Here is a 27,103-nt window from a genome sequence, read left to right as displayed (position 1 = left end):
CTGGTGTATGATGACTAATACCTCGTTCCAGTTCGTCCAGATCGAGGAAATAATTAAGGAGTCTAAAATGTTTTAAGCCAAACCCATTTTCTAACTAAGAAAAAAGAGGTAAAAAAAAGAATGAGAGAGAAAGTAAGAGAGAGAAGCTCTCAACCCATGCCCCAAAGCCCCCTATCCCGAAATAACCTAGCCCTAAAACAAAAATCCCCAAATCAATTTCGCCAGTTCATCGTTCCAAATCAAAGCAATTTAAGCAAATTCTACACTCAAGCTCAGCAATTAAGCTTAATTATCGCACTGAGATTAACCGAAAGTGTGGTTAAAGTGTTTTCTCTCTTCTATCAGATAATTAAGACTGTACAGAGGATTAATACGAAGGGTAATTATCGCCCTAAGTGTAGGTTGGGCTATAGCTACAGCTATTACTTAAACTCTCTGTTGGATTGTGTTAGAGTGGAGATTAATCTCCCATTTGTGATTACGTGGACTCAATTTCTGAGTTGCAAGTACAAAATTAGGGCTAGGTTTTGGGTTGGAAATATTGGGGATGTGATGGGTCATTTCCTCATCCAATTGCGAGTGAGTGTTCATAAATTATTTTGTTTTCCTTTCAACATTTCAATTGTTCTGGGAGTCCTTCTCTGTCATGGTTCCTATCTTTGGCGTGCTACTTTTGGTGGTTTATACATGAGTTTGGTTTTAGCATTTAATACGAAAGGAAAATTCATTGATGATACTGTAGCAAGGTACATTTATCGTCCAAAAGGTTAGTTTTCAGTTTGCTATAAATTGAGTAATTCTCAGGTAATTAACTATCTAAACTCATTCTCTCTTTTCTTGTTTCACTATTTGAAGTTGTGGTTCAGTCATTCTCATCTCTTAGTTATTGTTCTTTTTCTTTTGAGTGTTATCATGTCCTCATCCACTTCATTTAAGGATGTGGTATTAAATAATAAGCCTGTTGTTCATGATGCGGGTGATGTTAGTAGTAACCCTAATATCCCTCTTCCTGTTGGTGAGTCTAGTGGTGATGTCTTGCATGCAGTCTCTCTGGATCCTCCTGGTCCTCCTTCCTTCCCAGAAATTATTGTATTGGATGATTTACCTCAAGTGCAAAGAGATATTGCTGATTTATCTCAATCTTGCCTGGTGGGTAAGATGTTGGGTGAGCCTGTTGATCTTAGAACTATTATCTCTAGAACTCATGCAGACTGGAGTTTCCGTAAAGGTGATGTTGATTTTTTAGATATGGGTAATCATTGGGTGTTAATTCGTTTTGCTAATCCTGGTGATCTTTTCATGGTTTGGTCTGAAAGACCTTGGCATGTGATGGGGGAGTTATTTGTGATTTATCCATGGAGGGCTCACTTTGACCCTTTTGTGGAGGAAATCAAATATGTCGATCTCTGGGTAAGAATACCTCGTTTTCCTACAAAATTGCTTAATTTTGAATCTGTTGCAAATTTACTAGCTGCAAATTTTGCTAGTTCTCTTATTAAGCTGGATACTAGATCATTGTTAAGGCATAAAATTCGGTTTGCACGTGCATGTGTAAGGGTTAATAATTCTGTCCCTCTTGTTGAATATTCTGAGATTAAACGTGCTGGTGGTGTTGAGTGTGGTTACTTAGTTTGGTATGAAGATTTTTCTGTTGGTTGTTCTTTTTGTGGTTGTGAAGCTCATACCATTGAGTTTTGTCCTGTTCTCTCTCCTCCTAAGTTAGAACGTAAAGTTATGCTGCTACAAAATCCAAAGAAGAAATGGCTTGCTGAGTTTTTGGGAAATGCCACTAGGCAAGCCATGCCTTCCACCACAGCTGAGCAGGCAAATGTGGTGGAGGCTAGGCCTAGGCATGTTTCAAGACCTCGTTTGGGTCATCCTGGTCCTGTGTTTGGTTCTGGTAATAAGAAATTTTTGGGAAAGTTTTTCTGGTATTGCTAAAGTTCCTACTGTCAAAGGTGTTGTGATTTCAAATACTAAGGTGCAAGAATTTCCTAAAACTGCTATGCTATCTCTTCCAGTTGCTAATGAGAAAGGTAAGGGTATCATGAAAGACAATGTTATTGTGGATGTATCCTCCTCTGATGATGAGTCATGTAACTGTGCTGTGCTCCCAATCCCTTCCTCTACTGTCTCTCTAAGTTGCTCCCCTATGGTGTGCACTCCCAGTGCCCCTAGGGTTTGAAGTCTATGCCCCTCCCTCTTCAGCTTGTGTAGTCCTACCCTCTTAGGGTGGTCTACCCTGAGGACCTGTTTCTTCCTCTATGCTTCCTCATGCCCCTTTGATGATGATGATGATCCTGATATGTTTGCTGAGGTGCATGATGCATCTGATGTTGATGATGACACCTATATTATGGAAGCCCATGTAGATGCTGTTATGGGAGAGGATTATTCCTCTCAACCTGAAAATTCCTTCCATTCTATATATTCGGATCATTCTATAGTGAAGCATATTGAAAGTATGGGGGATGCAGGGGCTAGCTTAACTGAGCAGCTTTCTTTCTCGAGTTCAGCTAAAAGAAGGAAGGGAATGGTTGAAGCAGATTCAGCTAGTTCTGAGCCTAAGGGTACTTTCTTTACCACATGTTAATAGATGATTATTAGTACTTGGAATGTTAGAGGTGCGAGAAGGCCTCTTATTTTGGAGGAAGTAAAATCTTATTGTAATTTAAATAATGTTAGTGTGATGATGATTTGTGAAACTAAGGTTTCAACCCCTCCCTCTGAGGGTTGGAGTAGATATTGTGGTTTTACTTCCTATGATTTTCTCCCATCTATGGGACTAGCAGGTGGCATGTGGGTTTTGTGGAAGTCTAGACCTTCCAATCCGTTTACTATTTCTAATATTAAGAAATCTTCTCGCTTTTGGTCTTGTACTATAAAGATTATGTCCATAAATATTAGTTTTACTCTTGTCTTTATTTATGCTCCTCCTAATTATAACCTTAAGCAAGACTTCTGGGATGAATTAATTCTTTTTCTTAATGCTCTTAATGTTCCTTTTTTAGTTATGGGAGACTTCAATGAGCTAAGCTCTCATCTTGATAAGAGGGGGGGAGCTACTTTTAGTTTTGCGAGACTAATGCATATGAATCATTTTTTTGCTGAAGTTGAGTGCCTAGAAATTCAATTTAATGGAAACCCTTTTACTTGGCGTAGATCTAGGGATAGTTGCAATAATTTGTTTGAGAGACTAGATAAAGGGGTAGCATCTCTTGAATGGATCAATTTATTTCCAAGTTCGAAAATTCAGCATCACCCCTTTACTTCATCTGACCACTGCCCTATTTCTATTCATCTTCAAATACCTAATAGTCTCAAAGCTCTTCCATTTAAGTTTGATAAAATTTGGACTACACGAAAAGACTTTGAAGTGTTAGTGCAAAAGTCGTGGTCTACCCGTTTTTTGGGTTCTAATATGTATTGTTTGATACAAAAGTGTAAATTACTTAAAAGAAAAACAAAAAAAATGGATATCTACTCGCTTTGGCAATGTTAGTAGGCAATTGTTGCAAGTTCAAAAAAAGCTGAATAATTTGCAAGCTCAAATAGTCGATCATGGTCATACGGTAGCGTTAAGTAATAAACAACACCTCTTGTTAACAAAGCATGCTAAATTGTTAGAATTTCAGAATGAACAATGGAAAGTTAGAGCTAAATCTAATAATTTAAAACTCGGGGATGCTAATACTAAATACTATCATGGACAGTGCGTCTATTCGTCGTAATCGTAATCTCATTTCGTCAGTAGTGATTAGTGATAATACTGTTGTGGAAAACCCAAAGAAGGTGGAAGAGTATTTCACTAATGCTTTTCGAACTAGATTTGTATCCAATCCAGATTGTTCTTTTAATATTGATTCAGATTTTGATTTGCTCTCGAGTTTATTTCGGATCAAGATAATATTGCACTATGTAGTGACATTTCCAAGGAAGAAGTTAAAGAGGCACTTTTTGACTTAGCCCCAGATAAAGCTCCGGGCCCAGATGGCTTTACCCCTTTCTTCTTCCAGAAGTATTGGAGTTTAGTTGGTAATTCAGTAGTTAGATCAGTGAAAGCCTTTTTTCATTCAGGGAAGCTACTTAAAGAAGTAAATCATACATTTATAACGTTAATTCCAAAAATAGAAAATCCTTCGAATCCTAATCAATTTCGACCAATTAGTCTTTGTTCTACTATTTATAAAATTATAGCTAAACTTTTGGCAAATAGACTGAAAAAAGTACTGGGTAAAATAATTCACCCACTTCAAGGGGCCTTTGAACCTGAACGATTGATTCAGGATAATATATTGTTAGCACATGAAGTTTTTCATTCGTTCAAAAATAAGAAGGGTAGGGAGGGTTGGCTTGCTATAAAGCTGGACATGGAAAAAGCCTATGATAGGCTGGAATGGCCTTATATTCTGGAAACTTTTCGTAGATTAGGTTTTTGCGAAAAGTGGGTCTCTTGGATGCAGCAATGTATTACTACGGTTTCTTTTTCAGTTCTAGTTAATGGCATCCCTGGTGAGATGTTTATTCCTTCCAGAGGAATTCGACAAGGTGACCCGCTATCTCCCTATTATTTTATCTTATGTGCTGCACTTCTTGCCCGCCAACTCTTTCAGGCTAGCGAACCTGGGGCCAGTTTGGTAGGTGTCACTTTGGGTCATTCACGTGTTAATATTCCTTTTTTAACTTTTGCTGATGATACCATGATATTTGCAAAAGCTAAGCCTGAAAGTTGTTATGCAATTAAAAATATTCTAGACAGCTATTGCGCTATGTCAGGTCAGCTGATTAATTACCACAAATCTGCTTTTCAATGTACGGCGAATACACCACCGGCACTTTTGCAGGAATTCCAGGATATTCTACAGATGGAACACTCTCTTGATTTGGGTCTTTATCTTGGTTGCCCAGTAATTAGTGGTAAAGTTACTAAATCTACGTTTGCTCCTATTCAGGAAAAAGTTAGTAGCCAGTTAACTAAATGGCGGGCAAATTCGTTATCTCAAGCAGGAAGGACGGTGTTAATTCAATCGAATCTTGCTTCTAAGGCTAGTTTCCAAATGCAAAGCTTTCTCTTCCTCCTTCTATTCTCTTGTCACTTGATAAATCCTATAGAAATTTTTTATGGAATAAACCGACTGATTCTAAATCGCCCAATCTCATTGGTTGGGATAAAGTTTGTCAGCCTAAGGTTTTTGGTGGTCTGGGTATCCGGAAAGCTAAAATTAATAATCAAGCTCTGCAGATGAAGTTACTCTGGAAAAGTATCCGAACACCGGATAATTTATGGGTCAAGTTAGTTCGTAATAAGTATCTAAAACATGATACTCTGTTCTCTTACAAAGTAAAAGCTAATGTCTCGTGGAAATGGCGTAAGTTAATGAACCTTCGTAGCCCATTCAAACAAGGTCTAAGATGTTCAGTTGGTGATGGTCATTCTATCTCATTTTGGTATGATAGTTGGGCTTTCAATGTTCCGATTGCGAGTAAATGCCAGCCATGTCCGGGAACGGAGGATGTTAAGGTTAGTCATTTTCTCTTGGGCAATGGTTAGTGGAATTCGAATATGCTTAGTCAGTTTGTTTCGACTGACTTGGTTGAGATTATTTCTAGGCTATTTGTCCCTTTTAACTCTGTCTCTGATAAAGTTTTTTGGGCTTTAACTGCTGATGGTGAGTATTTTGTTAAGTCTGGTGTGAGTTTACTTCAAGGGTTTGGTTTATCTCCTCCTAATAAAAGCCCTTTTCAATGGATTTGGGGTTTGGAGGTTCCTCCCAAAATTCAGTTTTTCTTGTGGAAAATTTGTCAAAATGGGCTACCAACAAAGAAAAGATTAGAAAGTAGTCATGTTTTCCTTCCTCTAGAGTGTGTGTTTTGTAATTTTCATTCTGAATCTGATCAGCATCTCTTCCTGGACTGCCCTTTTAGTCAGGATGTTTTTGAGCGGCTTGGTGAGTCGAGAATGCAGATATCACTTCCCTCATTGGGCCCCTCTTCTTCTTTAGTCGAGTATTTAGTTTCTTTAAAGTCTTCTTGTGGTTCTGCTCAGGTTTGTAATATTGCTATTATCTGGTGCTTTATCTGGTATGCCAGATTTCAAATTATTTTCAGACAAACTTCTATTTCTACTAAGGCATTAGGGTTGATGATACCGACTTTCATCTGTAAATTGAATGGGGTTAATAGAACACAGGGGGTGTCGTGGTGTTCTAACTCTGTCTCTGATAGGCCTCCCTGGGGTAATAGGTCTAACATCATCTGGAATCCACCGCCGGCGAATTTCACTAAACTTAATTTTGATGGTTCGCTGCTTAGTGATGGGTCAGCAGCTTATGGTTTTGTTTTAAGGGATATGGAAGGTAAGGTTTTACTTAGTAGGGCTGGTTCTATCCCTTCTACTGTGTCTATCTTGGTAGCTGAAGCTTGGGGATTACGTGAAGGTATTCGTGGAGCTTTATTTTTTGGTACTAAACATCTTATTATTGAAGGTGATAATCTTTCAGTAATCCAAGCTATTAAAAGGGTGTGGAAAGTGCCATGGACTATCCATACTCTCAGTTCTGATGCGGATGTTGATCTCCAAAAATTTGACATCTACACTATTCAGCATGTCTTTAGAGAAGCAAATTTTGCTGCTGATTGGATGGCTCACCATGGTCATTCGACTACAAATCTATGCTACTATTTCACCCCTTTGGATACCTCTTTCTCTCAGATCATCCGCAAGGATGCTTTAGGGTGGCCCGCTAACTGAGTCCCTCCCTAGTTTTTTTTCTTTCTGGCTAAAAAAAAAAAAAAAAAAAAAAAACCCATTTTCTAACTAATTTTATTAACTCATTTTCGAAAATCTTTTTTATAACTAGTTTTATTAAGGCCAATTTCTAAAAAGTTTTAAAATAACTTTTTAAGATCCGAAAATATTTTAGTACTCTATAATGACTAATTCATCAAAAATCAAGAAAAGCGCCACACCTGATTCATCACCTAGGCTCCGTTTGGTAGGGCGTAAAACGTTTTCCCGGAAAACTGTTTTCCTCTATTTTCAGTTTTACATTGTTTGGTTGGCAAAAGAGTGTAAAACCATTTTCCCTTGGGGTAAAATTAATCTCCCAAGGATGGAAAACCATTTTCCTTTCAAAATGAAGGGAAAACTATTTTCCTTCTCTCTCTTGTACACTCCTCTCACTAACTCCTTACTTTCCCTTTCATTTTCCTTTCATTTCATCATTTTTTTTACATCGAACCAAACAACGGAAAACTAATTTTGGAATTGTGTTTTCCATTGTAAATTGTTTTCCATGAAAATCATTTTACACTGAAAATATTTTACGCCCTACCAAACGGAGACCTAGTGCCATTCATCATTCATCACGAAAATCACCAGCAAAACTCCCTCACTCACACCTAACCGAATTAATCTACACCCCCTGATCACATTCATCATCACCTATATTCACATTACACCTTGCGCCACAGCATCCTAGCCCCATCAACCAAAATTGTCACACGCAAGACCAAATCACAATTACACTATGACATGTAATAAAGTCACTATATTTTCACACCTAATACAAAGGCTATACCCGACACATATTTTGTTTTTAACGATTTTTACATTCAATTTTCTAAGTTCCTTACAAATCAACTATCCCGGATGGTGGTATAATTTATGAGAAAATTAACTACTTTTATTTTATTACTTTATTTATTTTTATTATTTTCTTAAAGTTACCAACATTCTATTCATGATGTAGGTTATTAATATATTTCTGCGATTGTAAGTATTGTACATATTATACTAACTTCATCCACTATTTTATTTTCTTATTTTTATTATTATTCATGAACATATTATTTTATATGCTTGATTGCAATATTGATCACTTTGTATTTATTGCTAAACAAGACCTAAAGAATTGTTCTAATTAATTTAGATAATTCGAACAACCTCCTAGGAACCTTGTAATATGATTGCATAATAACTTATCCTGAACCAACCTAGATTAATTATTTTAAGGGTTCTTGAAACCTTGTTTTATTATTCTTTTGCATAAAATCCGTAATGAATGAGTATTTAGTAGAGGCCAGCAATGGACATTATAGTTATTGACTGTATTCTACCCTTATCCCCGAACTCAATTTTTCATTCTTGACCATCTATGGAGTCATGATGGGTAAATCTACATTGGATAAGTCCCTAAGACCCCCCTTCCGTTTCAATATCCAATTAGGTTTATAATTCTTCCTGTAAAGAATTGTTGGCGAGTTCAACGAATTTCAAATAAAACCTTAACAATGGGGTAGTCAAATAAATGCGCTCGCACCATGTGTAGGCATTAAAGAAAATGAAAAATCCACGTCTACAATTTGGCGACTCCACTAGGGAGGATTTTAAAAAAAATTATTTTGTTTTAAATGTGTGGGTGAAATTTCAAAAATACGATTCATTCTCCTTCTATGCATTTGAATAGTATATTGTTTTGCATATGCATGACTATTGTTCAGCAACCATAAGGACAATATGCCTCCCCTCATTAGCACATGTTCTATGTGTGAGGTTACCCCGAGGGGTTTGAGCTTTGTTCTTCCAAAAACCGTCCTGAGCGATAGTGTTGGATCATAGTTATAAGCAAACCTACCCAACCATGGCATTGTTCTCTTGTTCCAAACTTGAGAACTGAAATACGTCTTACACGTGGCCACGTTTTTAAGCAAAGGTACGAAGCATGGGATCAATCTCATGGCCATAGTTTGAAATGTAGAACTTAACTTTAGGTTGGAACTTTGCATACTACTATCATATTTGTTCATCTTTACGTGTGTGTGCTTTTAGTGCTTGGTATTATGCAATGTCTCGAGTCAAAATGTCAAACCAATTTTTTCCCCATCAAAAAAATAATAATGCTCGGTGCTTGCGCTCCGCGCGCCAAACATGCATTCCACGCTCTAGCGCCCGCCCCATGCAGCAGCTATTCTACGTATCACGCTTCTCACTGTCGTCGCGCGCAACATCTGCGGCCACCACAGTTTGTGATATGCATTCAGCAATTTTATCAGCGTCAAGCACGCCATATTATGTGTGTTGCGCACGTCACCCTGCACTCCATGCTTAATCTTATCCCTTTGTGTTACGTTGCACGTGGTAACTATTATTTTTTATTATCATCCCAATAATCCCCAATGTTTTCTTTCGAAACAAATAAATCTCTATCTTTTTTTTCGAAAAATCATTCTCCTATCTAATTCAAATATTCTATCCCCCATCTTTTACCAAACTATATCTCTTGTCTTTTTAAAAAATAAAATGATCTCCCATCTTTTTTTGAAATTCAGCCCCATCCTTTTTTCAAAAATCACTCTCCTATCTTCTTCAAAATTTCATCTCATCTTTAATCTTTTATTATTTCAAAAATTCTATCGATACCTTTTTTTCAAAAAAAAAAAAAAAACCATCTCCATCTTTTTTTTCCTATCACCTATCTTTTTTTGAAAACTCATCCGTTATCCTCTCTCTTATCTTTTCATGTATATCCATCCTTTAGCGCATATCTTTTAGGATTTTTTTAGTGTCCACCTTATTTTTAAAATTTCATCCCTTTAGGAATTCTAACTCCATTAGAAGTCCGTCCAGCTCATATGTCTAGGTTTATCTAGTTTTACTCCATTTAGAATTCTTAACCCTGTCTAGATTCACCCATATAAGAAGTATAGGGTCGTTATAATACTTGCCACCTTAGAAGTCCATAATCCATAGAAAGTCCATACATAATAGGAGTTTAAAACCATTAGAATTATGTCCATCTTATGAGTCTAAATCCATTAGAATTCCGTCCATTTTAGGAGTCTAGGTCCACTCGAGTTTCATTCCCTTTATAGTTTAGGTCCATTAGAGTTTCATGCAGATTAGGAGTCTAGCCCCCTTGAAAGTCTGTCGAATCTAGGACCCTAACGTCCTTAGAAGTCTATCAAGTCTAGGATTCTAAAGTTATTAGAGTTTCATGTCAATTACGATTGCATTTATACTAGAATTCTTTTACATTGCATAGTCCATCATTCATACACTTCATGCATAACTAGAGTTATTAGGCATTTGGGAGTCTCATTGCATCTATACTATTCATTTCATCTCATGCATTCCGCATTTAGTATTCCTAAAATACAAGCGATCTGATTCCCTCTTTTGGGATATGTAGGCAGCCTTTACAGGTTCGAACGTGTAGATTAAGTCACGCATACATACACTAGGTCTAGGTGTATCCACACAAAAAAATCCGAAAAAAAAGATTCATTTAGGAAATGGTATTCTGTTCCTAGATGCTTAACTTTTGAAAATAAACATATATTATTTCATTCTATTTCTCCCTCTCCATCATTATTCCCTGTCTAATCTCCCAGTTGATGATCCATTACAGGAAATATACAATATGACAAACACATTTCAAGAACAAGTCGATAAGTTGAAAGGTATGCTAGTAGATCTAATAACACGTGTTGGAAGACTAGAGGAAAACTAGTCTTCCAACACGTGGTTCTGTAAGAGAATTGTAGTGCAGATTACGAGGCACTAGATAGCTTCGATACAATGGTAGATGCCCACAAAGAATCAATGAACTTAATAGCATCATACCACACAGCTCAATTCTCAGGCCTTCCATCAAGTCCGACTTCACTGTTATTCCCATTAGAATACCTTCTAAGCGCGATCATGTCACTGTCTTATACGGACCAACACATAGTGCCATCAACCTAAAAAGAAACCGCATATGATGTGTACCTCGCTAGACATGAGTTATGAGGTGATTTGACCACCTTCATGCTATAGGTGCAATTTCTCCTATTGGGCCCACTCTAGACCCTCATAAAAATAAATAAGGACTAACATCAGATAAGGATGCCTATTGCAAATACCATAGAGGCAATGGACATAAGATTGCTTTCTGCAAAAAGTTAAAAGAGGTTATCCAAGATGTGAATGAGGAGGGGAGTCTTACACTCCCTACTGCTGAAAAATGTCGAAGATAATGACCTCAATGCCATAGAAGTAGACACATCTCTGAGCTCAATCGCTCATTAAAGCATTTGGAATCACTTAGGTCTAATCAACACAAAAAAATACACTTCTTCACTTTTCAGTTAGAAAGAGAACTCATGAAGATTGAAGCAATAAAGTTGTCTTATCACGTGATCTAGAAGTCTACACTTAGGATTTCATTTTCTATTTCATCTCTCTTATGTTTCCCTGTCTAATATAGGATTTTTCCCACCTATTGCATGTACTCATAATTTTCAATTGATAAATTAGTATTTATTTTCTAACCCTGCATTAATGAGCATTAATGGAAATCGTGAGTGTCGCCTTAAAAGAAATGAATTTCTAATTCTCATGACTATTCTAATTAAGGCAATTAAAAAATTGACATATAAAAGAGGCGTTCCTCCCTTCACTACAACTATCCCTCCAGTTCAAACTACATCATGGGAAGTATACATGACAAAAATTCAACGTAAAGGGTAAGCAAAAAAAAAAGCAAGAAAAAAAAAATCAAAGCCAAAAATTAAAAAGCAAAAGAAAAAAAATGATACAAAAACTGCAAAATAAATATAAAAATAATAAATGAGTGTTGCAAACAAGCCCATCAATAGCTTTGTCAAAGGTATTTCTTTCAAAACCTTTAACCTTCAATCCAAAACTTTAACCAATCAGCCTTGATCTTCATAACAAAAAACTATTACAAGTCAAATCATACCTCTAATAAACCTTCTCATGACCCTACATATTGCATCCCAATAAGCCATAAATGATAAAACAAAGCCCGCTAGGTCTAAAATCCACAAGGGCGACTTAGGCAAAAGTCAGGGCACCTTCTCATTCATTAGCCTGAACTACGAATAGTCTGATTCTGCTAAAGATATGTAGGAAACCTTAACTTGAGGTCCTACTGCTTTAAACCAAACCTACATCATTATCCACCTTTGCCAAACACCTCTTCCAAATCAATGTCGAATTCATTGCAAATGGTTTCAAAGCAAAATGCTCGGCCACCAATTAAAATGTTAAGAGCTACGTCTGGCCTGATTATATCATGGATACGTAGGTAACCTCTTTTGAGGCCCGACAATTTTAATTCAAAACATTATTTTTAAGGCTCGCCTAGGCCCATGAGAAAAGCGTGATCGCCCAAAAAATCATGAATTTTCAATGTTCATCCCTACCCTTAGAACTAGACTGGGATTTCAACCTGCATCATTAGCCTACCTTATTTCATGAGTCAATTCATTATAGCTCCTTCCTCTTCTAATTATTATCTCTTGCCGTTTTCTCACCCACATTATCGCTTCTAAGCCAACCTTAGCATAAACTTTCAACACTCAGCGCTATGACCGCGCCTCATCTTTCAAGTGTTTCTTTCTTTGGCCTTTCTTATCTTTTTCACCTTAGGAACCCTGTAGGGAATCTTTGGTCGAAACTTCCACTAAACGAAATGAGATATCTTCAAAATCAAGCAATCAAGCTTAGTACTTCATTAATTCGATCTTGTCGGGAGCTTCATCACTGGTCCACCTAGAAAATAATAGGCTCTAAGTCCAGACCAATTGAGATACGAACTTCATTACGATTCCATGCACGACATCTTCGGTTTTAAAACTCACACCGATTCAAGATCAAACCTACTTTATGGGCTCACTTAGGCCTTGACTTACAAACCTCGCAGCATATACAACTCAAGCGCTACAAAAGCTCGTTCTATAACGTATTTCAAATCCAATATAGTCTTCAACTAAATAGACAATCCTTGGCATCCATGTGTACCAAGATAAGGACTTCATTACGAGTCGATACAAAAAATTGTGGGCTCCAGACCCGTACGAGATCCTAACTGTTTTATGGTTGCACTTAGGCCCGTAACGAATACACCGCATTTCGAATCAAACATAACTTACATAGATCATCCTTAGGGGCTTCCATTTCTCCTCTTAAAATAATAGTTTTCTAAACAAAAATGTGAGATTCTAATGGAACGATCAAATCATATCATCTGCATTAGTGTTATATCATCTAAATTAGTGTCATACCTCTTCATTAGTGTCACATCTATACATTTGCATTACGTATCGACATCGTCCAAACATTGTGTCAAGCAAAGCATTTTTCCTCCTTATCCATAGGATTCCAGCGTCAATCATCGAGTCGCACACACATACACACACGATAGCACCTTTAAGTCTAGAGCATTAGAGGTAACTCTTTATAGGTTAACTCTTTTCCTATTCATGTACTAGCACCCACATCACGAGACACATACATGTCCCCTAATTATTTGTTTGCTTTTATGTGTACTCTTCATAATTACAAGTACCCAACATTGAATAACTCTAAACGCCAAGGTCTGTGATTTAACAACGGAAAACAAGCGCTATATACATGGTGCGTCCAACGCACCAATAACGATGTGCCACAAGCAGCAAACCACGTTCAGCCCAATATGTGATGCCAAGCGCAGGCTTATGTGTCCTGCTCACAAGCCTCTACAATGTGTTTTTGGGCTTCATAGCTAAGAGACAATAGTTAGGTCTGCACACCATTATACACTAGGGGAAAAAAGGGAAAGGCTGCGCTGGAAGGGCTGCGTTTTCTTCAAAACGCAGCCCTTCTTTCTTGAAGGGATGCAGTCTTAAAGAAAACCGCAGTCCTTTAAAAGAAGGGATGCAGTTGACTAGAAAACGCAGACTTTCTTACAGTAAGAAGGGCTGCGGTTGGCCCAAAAACTGCAGCCCTGAAATTGAAGGGTTGCGCTTGTCTAAAAAACCACAACCCTTCTGTTACGAAGGGCTGCACTTGTCCACTTTGATTCTTTGCGTCAACAACCACCACTGTCCTTACTAATAAATTCATTATTAAATAGGTAGCCTAATCGAAAATCAATATATGTGCACTTATTAATATTACACATTATTCATCATCTTTATATATATAAACAGTTATTACATCTAATCTTATAATAATGAATTGATGTAGTGTGATGAAGGATGTTAGTGCAACAGGATTTCGAGCATCAAAATCTCCTGTTTGGAAATCAGTCGAGGTAAGATGACTAATTTGTTTGTCCTTATATAGAAACACTTTTAGCTAGCCACATACTACACATCTAACATGAATGTCATTGGATTCATCCTTTGGTGAACATTTAGTGTCCGCAACAAGAAGATGGACTTGTATGTGGCTATTACGTGCTGAGGTACATGTTCGATATTGTGAACCGTTGCACTAAAGTCGATGATCTTCAAAAGGTATGTAACTTATTAGTATATGTTAGTTTAGGCCTATATTTGCCTTTTACACTTCCAAATCGTATTAATCGATTTATTTAACCCCAAATTCATTTTAAACATGATAATATGAGGCATAATGTAACTATTGTTTAGATTTTTAGGTTTGCAATTGTTGTTTGTTGCATTTCGGGAACAAAAAGGTCAATTTAGGCCTAGTTTTGCCTTTTCTCTCCCAAATCGTACTTATCGAGTCATTTAAACCAAAATTCTCTTTGAACATGCTTATATGAGGTATAATGTAACTATTGTGTAGATTTATAGGCTTGCGTTTGTTTTTTGTTGCATTTCGGGAACGAAAAGGTCAATTTAGGCCTACTGTTGCCTTTTCGCGCCCAAATCGTACTTATCGAGTCATTTAACCCCAAATTCTCTTTGAACATGATTATATGAGGTATAATGTAACTATTATGTGGATTCTTAGGCTTGCATTTGTTTTGGTTGTATATCGGGAACATAAATGTGATTTAGGCCTATATATGCCTTTTCGCATCCAATTCCTATTTCTCGAGTAATTTAACTTCATTTTCTTTTTGAATATGATAATATAAGATATAATATAACTAGTGTGTAGAGTTTTAGGCTTGCATTTGTTTTTGATTGAATTTCGGGAAGGTATATGTCATTTTTAGAACTATAACTACAGTAAATGATTGAATTCTTATATTATGTGTTTATTCCTTGGTTTTTTTGCAAGGTTTATATGAATAAAACACCAAGTTTGAGGGCCTTCACATAAGAATTACATGAAGTTCGGGATAAGTTGGTGTCCCACATTACCGATGATTGCTTATGATACATTTTAGCTATATCTACTAGTTTGTACCAATTCTATGTACACTTTTTCCATTATTAAATATATATTTAAAGTTAATTATTACGTTCAAAAACTTGTCATATATTATTGCAATTTGATCTTTTTTTTTGTGTCGAAGGGAGGTTTTGGGTGGGGGGTGGGTGGGGAGGGCTGCTGGGTGGAGGGTTGGACGAGGGTGGGCTGGGGATGGGGTGCAGGGGAGTGAAGGGGTGGGCTGGGGTGGAGGGGCAAGTGAGGGAAGTGGGGGGGTGGGCAGGGCTACTAGCACAGGGAGTGCAGGGGTGCAAGGGAGTGAAGTGGGTGTGCTGGGGTGGTCCTGGGTGTGGGTAGGGCTGCTGGCTAGTGGAGGGGGGTGGGTGTTGGGCAGGGTGGCTTGGTGGGGTGGGCAGTGGGATGCTGGCGGGGGGTTGCCGGGTGTGAGGGGTGGGCAGGCTGGGGGTGGGCTGCTAGCTGGGGTAGGCTGCAGGGTGTGGGGTGTGCCGTGGGCTGGCTTGGATGGGTAGGCTGGGGTGTGGGGGGTGGGCTGACTGGGGGGAGTGCTGGCAGGGCGGGAGTGCACGGTGTGGTGGGCTACTACATCAAATTTATTTTTTTAATAAAAAAAATCTAATACGAAGGGCTGTGGTTTTAATCCTAAAATGCAGCAGGGCTGCGTTTTAGGTTAAAACCGCAGCCCTTCACCTTCAGAAGGGATGTGGTTTATAAAATGCAGCCCTTCACCTTAAGAAGGGCTGCGGTTTATAAAATGCAATCCTTCTGGTCTAAAAGGGCTGCAACCCTTCCTTTATGTTGAAGGGCTGCTATGGAAAGGGTTGGTGGCAAAAAACGCAACCCCAAGGGTCGTTTTAATCGCAACCTTTCCTTATTTTTCCACTAGTAATTACAAACCAAAATAGCAGGCAAATCTAGCGTTGGGTCTGCATCACATCATCAATACCCTGGAGCGGGAACATAATAGCTCTACGCATCATCAATACCTAGGAGCGGGAGCATAATAGCTCTACCCCGAGGTGAGCCAAACCATAATAGCTCTACACATCATCAATAGCCTAGAGCAGGACCATAATAGCTCTATCCTGACGTGTGCTGAACCATAGTAGCTCTAAACATCATCAATACCCTAGAGCGAGACCATAATTCCTCTATCCCGACGTGAGCCAGGCGATAATAGCTCTACACATCATCAATACACTAGAGCAGGGCCATAATAGCTCTACACATCATCAATACCCTGGAGCAGGACAATAATAACTTTATTCCTACGTGAGTCGGACCATAATAGCCCTACACATCATCAATACCCTAGAGCGGGACCATAATAGCTCTATCCTGACATGAGTCGAACCATAATAGCTCTACACATCATCAATACCCGAGAGCGGCACAATTAATACCTCTATCCCGACGTGAGCCAGACCATATTAGCTCTACACATCATCAATAGCCTGGAGCGGGACCATAATAACTCTATTACGACTTGAGTCGGACCATAATAGCTCTACACATCATCAGTACCCTGGAGCGGGACCATAACAACTCTACAGTCGGACCATAATAGCTCTACACATCATTAATACCCTGGATCGGGACCATAATAGCTCTACCCCGATGTGAGCCGAACAATAATAGCTTTACACATCATCAATACCTTGGAGCGGGACCATAATAGCTTTATTCTAACGTGAGCCGTACCATAATAGCTTTGCACATCAGCAATACCTGGGAGCGGGACCGTAATAGCTCTAGTCGAACGTGAGTCGGACCATAATAGCTCTGCACATCATCAGACCATGGAGCAGGACCATCATAGCTCTACCCCGACGTGAGCCAAACTATAACAGCTCTGCACGTCTAATACCCTAGAGCGGGACCATAATAGCTCTACCCCGACATGAGCCAGACCATAGTACCTCATGATTCTTTTTCAACACATCATCTCATTTTTCAAATTTATGATTATTTTGCAAATTTGTTTCACATATGTCTGTTCCCGAAGCATTTGCTTATTTTGAAAGTACCCGCGTAGACGAGTAATTTTAAATTGCAGAGCATCTAGAATCATTCTCCGTCCCAACATGTATACTTTGACTTTCGATTTTACAAACCTTAGTCAAAGTGGGGCTTCTGTAGACACATAATCGTGGCTCCCCATTTAGTACCCTATGATAAGTAATACCCCGCTCCAATTGGTCCGGATTGAGGAAAGAATTAAGAACCAGTCTAAAATAAAATATTTTATGCGAAAACCATTTTTAACTCATTTTATTAACCCATTTCCGAAAACCGTCCAATTGTATATTATTTTACCCGAAGTAAATAAGAAAAACTTAGTTACTTTCATGTGTGACCACCACTTTTCTATTCTTTCCAACTTCCAAAACTTAGCTCTTCATCTTCTCCTTCTTCTGTTCTCAGCCTCCAAAAAAATTCACACTTCCCAATTTCCATTGCAATTTACAGCTCTAATCATCAATTCTCAAACAGAAATAAAAAAGTCGTTTTTGAGTTTAATTTAATCTTCATATTCTTTGTATGATTTTCAGATTATAAATAAGAGGTAATTCATCCATAACATAGATGAATTTTAATTTGGGAAATCTGAACCCACAACATTAAAACCCAATAAATTTTAAAATGGAGGAAACGTTATCACCAACACCTTCTCCAATCCAACAACTTTGATTTCTCGTCTTTCTCAACATTGCAATGTGATGAATTTTGCTGAACATTTTTGTGAAAATCCTGCTCCTCGCCACATCAAAAACGATGATGTTTCCGCCATTAATCCAGACTTTATTTAGTACATGTTTTTTTATATTAACTCTATATTTGTTTTTCCTCTACGGATATGTATTTGTTGCCCCCGTCTTCTGAAAACGTCAACTACTTAGTTACCGTAGACCCATAGTTAAATGTATTTTAAGTTTCTTGAACTTTATGGGTTGGAACAAAAATATTATTTTTGTGGGTAATTCTTTATGGGTATTCTTGGATGCTTGCTAATTTTATATCAGAAAAAGAAATTCTAAAATGTTGGATTATTGATAGACAAGTAAAATTATATTCTTCTTTTAATATTTTATCAAAGCTATTACGACTTTACCAGTAATCTTATGTTCTATGTGTTGCTAATTCTATATTTTAGATGAGACTTCTTTTTGTTAGTTGATGATTTTTGTTCTAACAACCCTAGCAGGGTTACCATTTTCAAGTAGAATTTGTATGTAGTACACATTGAATTTTGTTTTGAGAATAACTTCTATTATTTGTATGAAATTTTACTTTTGATATTTATATGATGTTCTTTTTTACCCTTAGAGGCCTCATAATTTTATAAAGAGCGGGGCCCCTAAATTGTACAAGACGCCCCTGCTAAACTTACTGATGAATGAGCTTTTGTGCTTATTCAAGGTCATCTTTTAAGCTTATTTTAAGCTTTGGTCGAGTCATTTTCGTTAGTTTTTAGTTCATTTTCCGTAAGTTTTGTGTCTTTGAGTGTTTTTGGTGTCCTAAAGTAGTTTGTCGTTGTGTTTTGGTGTTGTTTGTGTTGTTTCGCAGATTCCCGCGATGGCTCATGGCTTTGGATGGGGTGCGATCACCATAGTTGAGCTGATTTCGCTGCTTCAAACTCGGAGCTACCGTTCCTCACTGGAGCTCCACCTCAATAAGGGCAGATGTTGTTGATGGGCTGCAGAACCTCAGGAGCGAGCGCTCCATTCTAGAGCGAGCGCTCCCCAATCCTCTAGAGCGACCGCTCCATGGAGGAGCGGGAACTTCCCTGCGCTCTGGCGACAACTTTGCTTTCTCCGCCACAATTTAATATTTTATTTTTTTAAGTGTCATATAAAAGAAAAATGGGGGAGAATGTCAAGGAGGACTGATTCCACTTTCTAGTTTTTAGTTTTTAGGTTTAAAAGGAGAGAGAAACAAGAGAGAGAGAGGGGGTGACAACTTCAAACTCTTGAGGATCTCCATTAATTTATGCACTCATAGTGGATTTTAAGCTTGAAACTCAACAGTTATTTCTTGTAATTAGTAAGTTCGTACTTTTTGAACTTGATTTCAATCCAAGTAGTGGCATGTTTGATTTTCTTTAGTTTATTCAATTTCTCTACTCGATTTCTACTTGCATGTTGGTAATTCGTGTTTCTATGTGTGCTATGTTGTTTATCATGAGTAGTGAGTAGTTTTATTTTAGGGCTTATGGGTCAAAACCTCTCTTTGTGACTATGAATAGTTGATTGGAGCATGTTGATGGGATTGTGAATGCGAAATTGAGTTTTAGTGTAATTTGATTGTGGGTCTCTTTGCTTGATCACCATTAAAACTCTTATAAGCTATCCTAATTGTAATCGAGAGGTGAACTTAGGATGTGTAGCTCACTAGACTCACATGTCTTGAATTCACTAAGAGATTAGGTCTTTGAGTCAAGATTTTGTGAACTTGATGTACTTAAACATGTTGAATTGAGTAATTACCATGAGAGTAGGAGTTGCTTAGTCTATCATAGTACTAATTTGCTTGAGAAGGTGATTAGTTATAGCATATAGTTCACATCATCACATCCATACCTCAATTAACTATCTCTCCATTGACTATCTCATATGAACTTAGATTGGAGCCTTATCCCCAAGACCTATTTTAATCAATTTATATTCTCTTAGTTTAATACAACCCTTAATCTTAGTTGTAACTGAGACTCATCCTCTAATAGTTTGAAATTTGTGTTCAATACTGGTTCTCCTTTGGGTTCGATCCCTTGCTTGCCCTTGCTACTTATTAGTGGGTTGTGTTGAGGTGTTTTATAAATTGTAATTTGCAGGGGATCCTTAGGCCTTAACGACATCCCGATCGAGTGTTAAGAACCTGCCCTGCCAAATTTTGGCGCCGTTGCCGGGGAGTGTAACAGAGGTAAACTTTGGATAATTGGTTTGATGAGATACGGTTGTTTATTATTTTCAAATTCTTAATTCATTGATTGGGTCGTTAAGTCCGTCCTTATTATTACTAACCCTCTACTTAGCTTTGGTGTTGTACATGAGCACAAACCCCGCAGGTGATACTCCATTTCCAAAGAGGCAAAGGGGTAGACCTCCGAAAAGGCAAAGGGGTAGACCTCGAGTTATTTCACCATCTCCACAAGTAAGAGTTAGTGATACACCGGGCTTATCTACTTAGGGCACTCTAACAATTTCTATTTCTCCTTCTAGAATGGCCGGAAATCAGCAAAGAACTCTTCAGGACTATGGGGTTCAAATGGCATTGGAGTAGAGAAGTGGTATTAATCGTCCACCTCTTCCGGATGGTAATTACGAATTTCCAAGCCAATTGATAAGAATGAGCAAGGAAAGAGAATTCGAAGGGAGAGGGAGTGAATGTCCTTACAAGCATCTTGCTCACTTTGTAAAGTTGAGCAACATTGTTAATGAGTATGATGCTACTCAAGAGCAAACTTGACTTCATCTCTTTCACTTTTCACTTGATAGTAGAGCTTTGGCATGGCTTGAGTCACTTCCCGCTAATTCTCTAACAACATGGGCGGAGGTGACTAAGGCCTTTTTTAGGAGATTTGTTTCGGAAGAGAAAACGGCGGAGCTAAAACGTCAAATAGGTACATTCTCTCAATTAGATGGTGAGACGTTGAGTGAAGCATGGGAAAGGTTCAAGGACTTGAGACGAGCTTGCTCTCGTTATGGTTATGACTTGGCTACACTTTTGAGATCTTTTTATGATGGCCTAAGTCCTATAACTCGTGCTAATCTTGATGCGGGTGCGGGAGGACGGCTTTTGAAAATTAACTTGAATGATGTGGAAGCCACCATTAAAGAGGTAACAAGACATAATAGTTGGGGTGGTTCCGGTCGAAAATAAAATACAAGGAGCACCGATAAGATAGATGTTGACAATTATGAAGCTTTGGCGTCTAAGTTGGAAGTTGTGACGAAAAAGCTTGACAAGATCAACTTGGCGTCGTCTTCATCATCAAGCCCGGTAAATGTCATACAACCTTGTGAAACGTGTGGAGGTTGTGATCATGTGGCGGCTCAATGCATGGCTACATTGGAGCAAGTAGCCGCGGTAGGGCCCCGAAATGACCCATACGCGCCTACTTATAATCCCGGTTGGAGAAATCACCCAAATTTTGGGTGGAAGCAAGGAAATCAACAATCTCACCAACCACAAGCCTACTACCAAACACAACAACCGCCCTTCCAAAACCAAAACCAATTCACTCAACAACCAAACAACCAACATCAAGCCACTGTGAGACCACCTCCCGGTTTCAATCAATGGGGTGTTTTCCAAGCACAAAGACCCCTGTAAAACCCTCCCACATCACAAAATACTTCATTTGAAGCCGCACTTGAATCCTTCATGACGCAACAAACTAAATCCAATTCGGGAGCGTCCTCCACCATCCAACAAATGCAAACTCATAATAAGATGATGGAGACACAACTTGCCCAATTAGCCCAAAAAATTAGCCAACAACAATCTCAACAATCACTTTCGAGCCAACCTAGTCGCAACCCCGCTAATCATGATAGAGTCAATGTCGTGACCTTGAGATCGGGGAAGAGATATGAGGGTCCATATATGAAAGAAGTTGAGGTTGAGAAGGGAAAAAGTGAAGTAGTTGTGGAGAAAAAGAGTGAAGAAGAGAAAAAGAAGGAAGGAGAGAATGAAAAACAAAAGAGTGACAAAAATAAAGAGGAAGAAGAAAAAGAAAATAGGAAAGGATCAGCGACTCGGCAATATCTCACGCCTATTCCTTTTCCACAAAAATTAGCGACGAAGAAGTTGAATGATAAACTTGCTCAATTTCTTGAACTCGTGAAGGGCATCCAAATCAACATCCCATTATTGCAAGCTATAAAGGAGATGTCGGCCTATGCAAAGTTTCTAAAAGATCTATTGACTCATAGAGATAAACTTGATGATGCAACGGTTTCTCACCTTCCGCACAATGCTAGTGCGATCATTCAAGGAATTATGCCGGAAAAGAAGTCCGATCCGGGTGCTTTCCTAATTCCGGTAAAAATGGAAGGTGTTGAACAAAAGAGTGCTTTGGTCGTTCTTGGAGCCGGAGTGAGTTTAATCCCCTTAGCTATAGCTAGCAATCTTAATCATACTTTGGATTCATCAAGGAGAACTATTCAATTGGCGGACCGAACCATTAGAAGACCCGTTGGAGAATTGATAGATGTTCCGGTTCAAGTTGGTAAGTTCACCATTCCTTGTGACTTTATGGTGATGGACATGGACGAGGATCCTTGCACACCTTTGATATTAGGGAGGTCATTCTTAGAGACGGCTAGAATGCTCTTTGATTGTGATAATAACACTCTCACCTTGAGAGTTGGAGATGAGAAGATGGTGTTCGGGTTCCCAAGGTCCATGAAAAAGCCACTTATGGAAGAAGTTATGAGAGTTGATGTGCTAGATGAAGAGATTAGGAAGATGGAGAGAGCCATGGAGCTTTATGGGGGGAGATAGATACCGGTACACAAGAAGATGAAAAATATAAGAAACTCCTAAATGAGTCCGAGAATTAAAACTCACCACATAGAAGGTTTGAAGTACTAAATGTCGATTTGGAGGGGAGTTCCATGCCTCCTCCTAAGGTACAGTTAAGACCCCTCCCTGTCTCCTTGAAATATAAATTTCTTGATGATGATAAAGCTTTTCCCGTTATTGTTAATGCAAAGCTAGAAGGCACCCAATTGAAAAATTTGATACATGTTTTGAAAGAAAATAGAAGTTCCTTCGGCTACTCGCTTAATGATCTTCAGGGGATAAGCCCATCGCTTTCTATGCACCATATCTATCTTGAAGATGACCAAGCTTCCTCCATTGAACCTCAAAGGAGACTAAATCCAAATATAAAGAAGTTGTGAAAAATGAGGTTTTGAAACTACTCAAGGCCGGGATAATCTATCCTATTTCGGATAGTAAATGGGTAAGCCCGGTCCAAGTAGTTCCAAAAAAAGGAGGCTTGACCATAGTTGAGAATGAGTACGGTGAAGTTGTATCCACAAGGTCGGTTACGGGTTGGAGGATGTGTATAGATTATATAAAATTAAACAAGTCAACCCGTAAAGACCATTTTCCAATCCCTTTCATTGACCAAATATTAGAGAGGTTGGCGAGTCATACACACTTTTGTTTTCTTGATAGGTACTCCGGATTTTTATAAATCCCGATTCACCCACAAGATCAAGAGAAAACAACTTTCACATGTCCTTATGGCACCTTTGCTTATTAAAGGATGCCATTTGGATTGTGTAATGCTCCTTCAACGTTCCAAAGATGTATGATTACCATCTTCGCCGACATGCTTGAGTCGGAAATAAAGGTTTTTATGGATGATTTCTCGGTGTGTGGTTCTTCTCTTGACATATATGTCTTAATAATTTGTCTAAAGTGTTTCAAAGATGTCGAAAGATGAACTTGGTATTGAATTGGGAAAAATGTCATTTCATGGTAGAAGAGGGAAATGTTCTTGGTCATGTGATCTCTAATCGGGGCATTGAGGTTGATCTCGCTAAAGTTGAGACAATCAAACACCTTCCACCTCCAATAAATGTTAGGGGTGCAAGGATTTTTCTTGGCCATGCCAGTTTTTATCAGCGTTTCATTAAAGGTTTTTCACAAATGGCTAAGCCTTTGACTCAACTTTTAGCAAAAGATGCCCCCTTTGTGTTTACTAATGATTCTCTACAAGCTTTTGATAGGTTGAAAGTTGCGCTTGTTTCAGCCCCAATAATGCAACCACCTAATTGGGAGCTCTCTTTCGAGCTTATGTGTGATGCTTCGGATGTTGTTGTAGGGGTCGTTCTAGGCTAAAGAAAGGAGAACAAGCTTCATGCAATCTACTACGTAAGCAAGACTTTAGATGATGCACAAAAGAACAACTTCACAACCGAGAAAGAGCTATTGGCAGTGGTATATGCAATTGAAAAGTTTCGCCCTTACTTATTGGGGTCGAAAATCACTATATTCACTGATCACTCAGCATTGAAGTATTTAATGTCAAAGAAAGAAGCTAATTAAGCCAAGGCTCATCCGTTGGATCCTATTGTTACAAGAGTTCGACATTGAACTCAAGGATAAAAAGGGTGCGGAGAACTTGGTGGCCGATCACTTGTCTACGCTTCCGTTAGAATGCATGGAAGGAGTTGAGACAAATATTGATGACTCATTTCCGAATGAAAAGCTAGACGAAATATTGAAGGATTCGGTTCCTTGGTTTGCCGACTATGCTAACTACCTTGCTTGCAACTTGATATCTCTGAACTTGGATTCTCCACAAAGGCGAAGGTTTTTGAGAGATGTCCAAAACTATATTTGGGAAGATCCTTTGCTCTTCAAAAGAGGTTCGGATAGTATCTACCGTAGATGCGTTCCGGAAGATGAGGTTGAAAATGTGATTCACATGTGCCATTCATCCCCTTGTGGCGGGCATATTGGTGTAACCCAAACAGCGGCAAAGATCTTAGAGAGTGGTTTATGGTGGCCTATCTTGTCTAAAGACGTGTGGATGATTGTTAAAAGATGCGATGCATGTCAAAGATCAGGTAACATTGGAAGGAGGAATGAGATGCCTATGAACATAATTCTTGAGTTGGAAGTATTTGACGTTTGGGGTATGGACTTCATGAGACCCTTCCCTAGCTCATTTGGAAATAAATACATTCTAGTGGCTTGCGACTATGTTTCGAAGTGGGTAGAACCTTTGGCATCTCCTACCAACGAGGCCAAGGTCATAATGAAAATGTTAAAGAAGGTGATATTTCTAAGGTTCGTGGTCCCAAGAGCAATCATTAGTGATGGAGGATCACATTTCGCAAAGAAGTCCTTCAAGGCACTTTTAGAGAAGTATGGGGTCCGCCATAAAGTTGCTTTTGCCTATCACCCGCAAACGAGTGGTCAAGCGGAAGTTTCAAATCGGGAAATAAAAATGATACTTGAGAAAAACGTTGATTGAGTAAGAAAGGACTGGTCAAGTAAGCTTGATGATGCTTTATGGGCTTATAGAACGACCTACAAGACTCCTATCGGCACTACACCTTATAAGCTTGTATATGGCAAGTCATTCCATTTGCAGGTTGAGCTTCAGCATAGAGCATATTGGGCTATCATGGCTTTGAATTTCGACCTCAGTTCGGCTGGTGAAAACGAATTCTTGACATACATGCATTGGAAAAGTTAAGAAGGGACGCTTCTGAGAGCTCCCGCATTTACAAGGAAAGAACAAAAGCGTGGCATGATAAGCATATTTTGAGAAAAGACTTCAATGTTGGTGATCGTGTCCTTTTGTACAATTCAATACTTAAACTCTTTCCAGGCAAACTCAAATCAAGGTGGAGTGGTTCGTTTAAAGTCAAGGAAGTATATCCTTATGGAGCGGTGCTTATATGGAGTGAAAGAACGGGGGCATTCAAGGTCAACGATCAAAGGCTCAAGCTTTATTTTGGGGAGTTCATTCTAAAAGTTGATAGCATTGATCAAAAGGAGTATGACTACTCCTCCTCTCATAATTGAAGATTCTCAAGACCGTCAAGCTAACGACGTAAAATAAGCGCTTCTTCGGAGGCAACCCAAGTGTTTGTGTGTTTTAACTTCATGTTATGTTTTCAGTTTTTAGAACAATTGAGTTTTGTTGTGGATTATTTGTATTTTATAATATCGTATTTGTGATATGTTGTAGATTAGTGAGGCAAAACGAGCTAAGATTGGGGGAATTCGAACGCAATGTATGATTGAATCGAGTTGGGAAGTTTAGAGAAGAAGAAAGAAAGAAATAAGGAGAAGCGGAAGCGCTGCCAGATCCGAGCGAACCCTCTAAGGAAGAGCGAGCACTCCTTCGCAGCCCCTCCAAGAAAAATTTACCTGCTAGTTCTGAGCGAGCGCTCAGAAGTAGAGCGAGAGTTCCCTGAACAAAAGAGCGAACGCTCCAGCCAGAGCGACCGCTCCCAGGGCTGCTCGAGAAAAATATAAAACCCTGCCGAAACCGAGCGATCGCTTAGGTTGGGAGCGAGCGCTCACAGTAGCAAGGAGCGAACGCTCCTTTAGAGAGCGAGTGCTCCCTTCACTAGTAGAATAAAGGCTACTTGCTGCGGTTAAAAAGTGCCCTATTGCTGCGGTTTGGGGCGCGCAGCAATTAAGGGCGCAGCAATAGGTATTAATAATATTGCTGCGGTTTAAAATTGCAGCAATATAGACCAATATTGCTGCGGTTTTTTAGGCCAAACCGCAGCAATATATGAAATTTTTAGGGAAAAATAAGGTGGCTGAGAGGTAATATTGCTGCAGTTTTTAGCCCAAAACCGCAGCAATAGGGTCCTACAAGCAAAAAAAATTTTTTTTTTTTTTGCATTTTGCCATAAGATTTGAAAAATTAAACCCGGCAACAAACCCATCCACAAATGAGCATTATATCATTTAATAGAAACCAAAATCAAAATGAAACCAACATCACTTCTCATTCACAATAGATAAAACTAACAATAAGAACCAGAAAATTATATTATGCAGTAAAATCTAAATAAAAAAATGTACCAAATTATAACTGTACCAACTTACAACGAAAATAAAGATAATGAAAACAATCATATCTAAGAAACAAAGATAATGAAAACAATCATATCTAGCCGTATGTTCTTTCCCTTGGAAACCGACGAAGTAATGATGTTATGCGCCTAGTAGTTGGCTCGGGTTTTGAGGCATCTCAAAGAATCGAACACTTAACTTGCTGGAGATTATAACGAACGAAATTTAAAACAAACTCGCGTCGTCGCCGGAAATTCATCTAAAAAATGAAACGGAACTTCGAAAATTTCAGATCTGAAAGGGACGAAACTTCGAACAAAACCCATCCACAAATTCATCGCGTCATCGCCGGAAATTCATCTAAATAATGAAAAAAAAAAAACGAAAAAAAGAAACAAAAACGAAAAA

This window comes from Beta vulgaris, chromosome 7 (genome assembly GCF_026745355.1).
Source record: "Beta vulgaris subsp. vulgaris cultivar EL10 chromosome 7, EL10.2, whole genome shotgun sequence".
Classification (NCBI taxonomy): Eukaryota; Viridiplantae; Streptophyta; class Magnoliopsida; order Caryophyllales; family Amaranthaceae; genus Beta; species Beta vulgaris.
Note: the sequence above shows the minus strand (reverse complement) of the source record.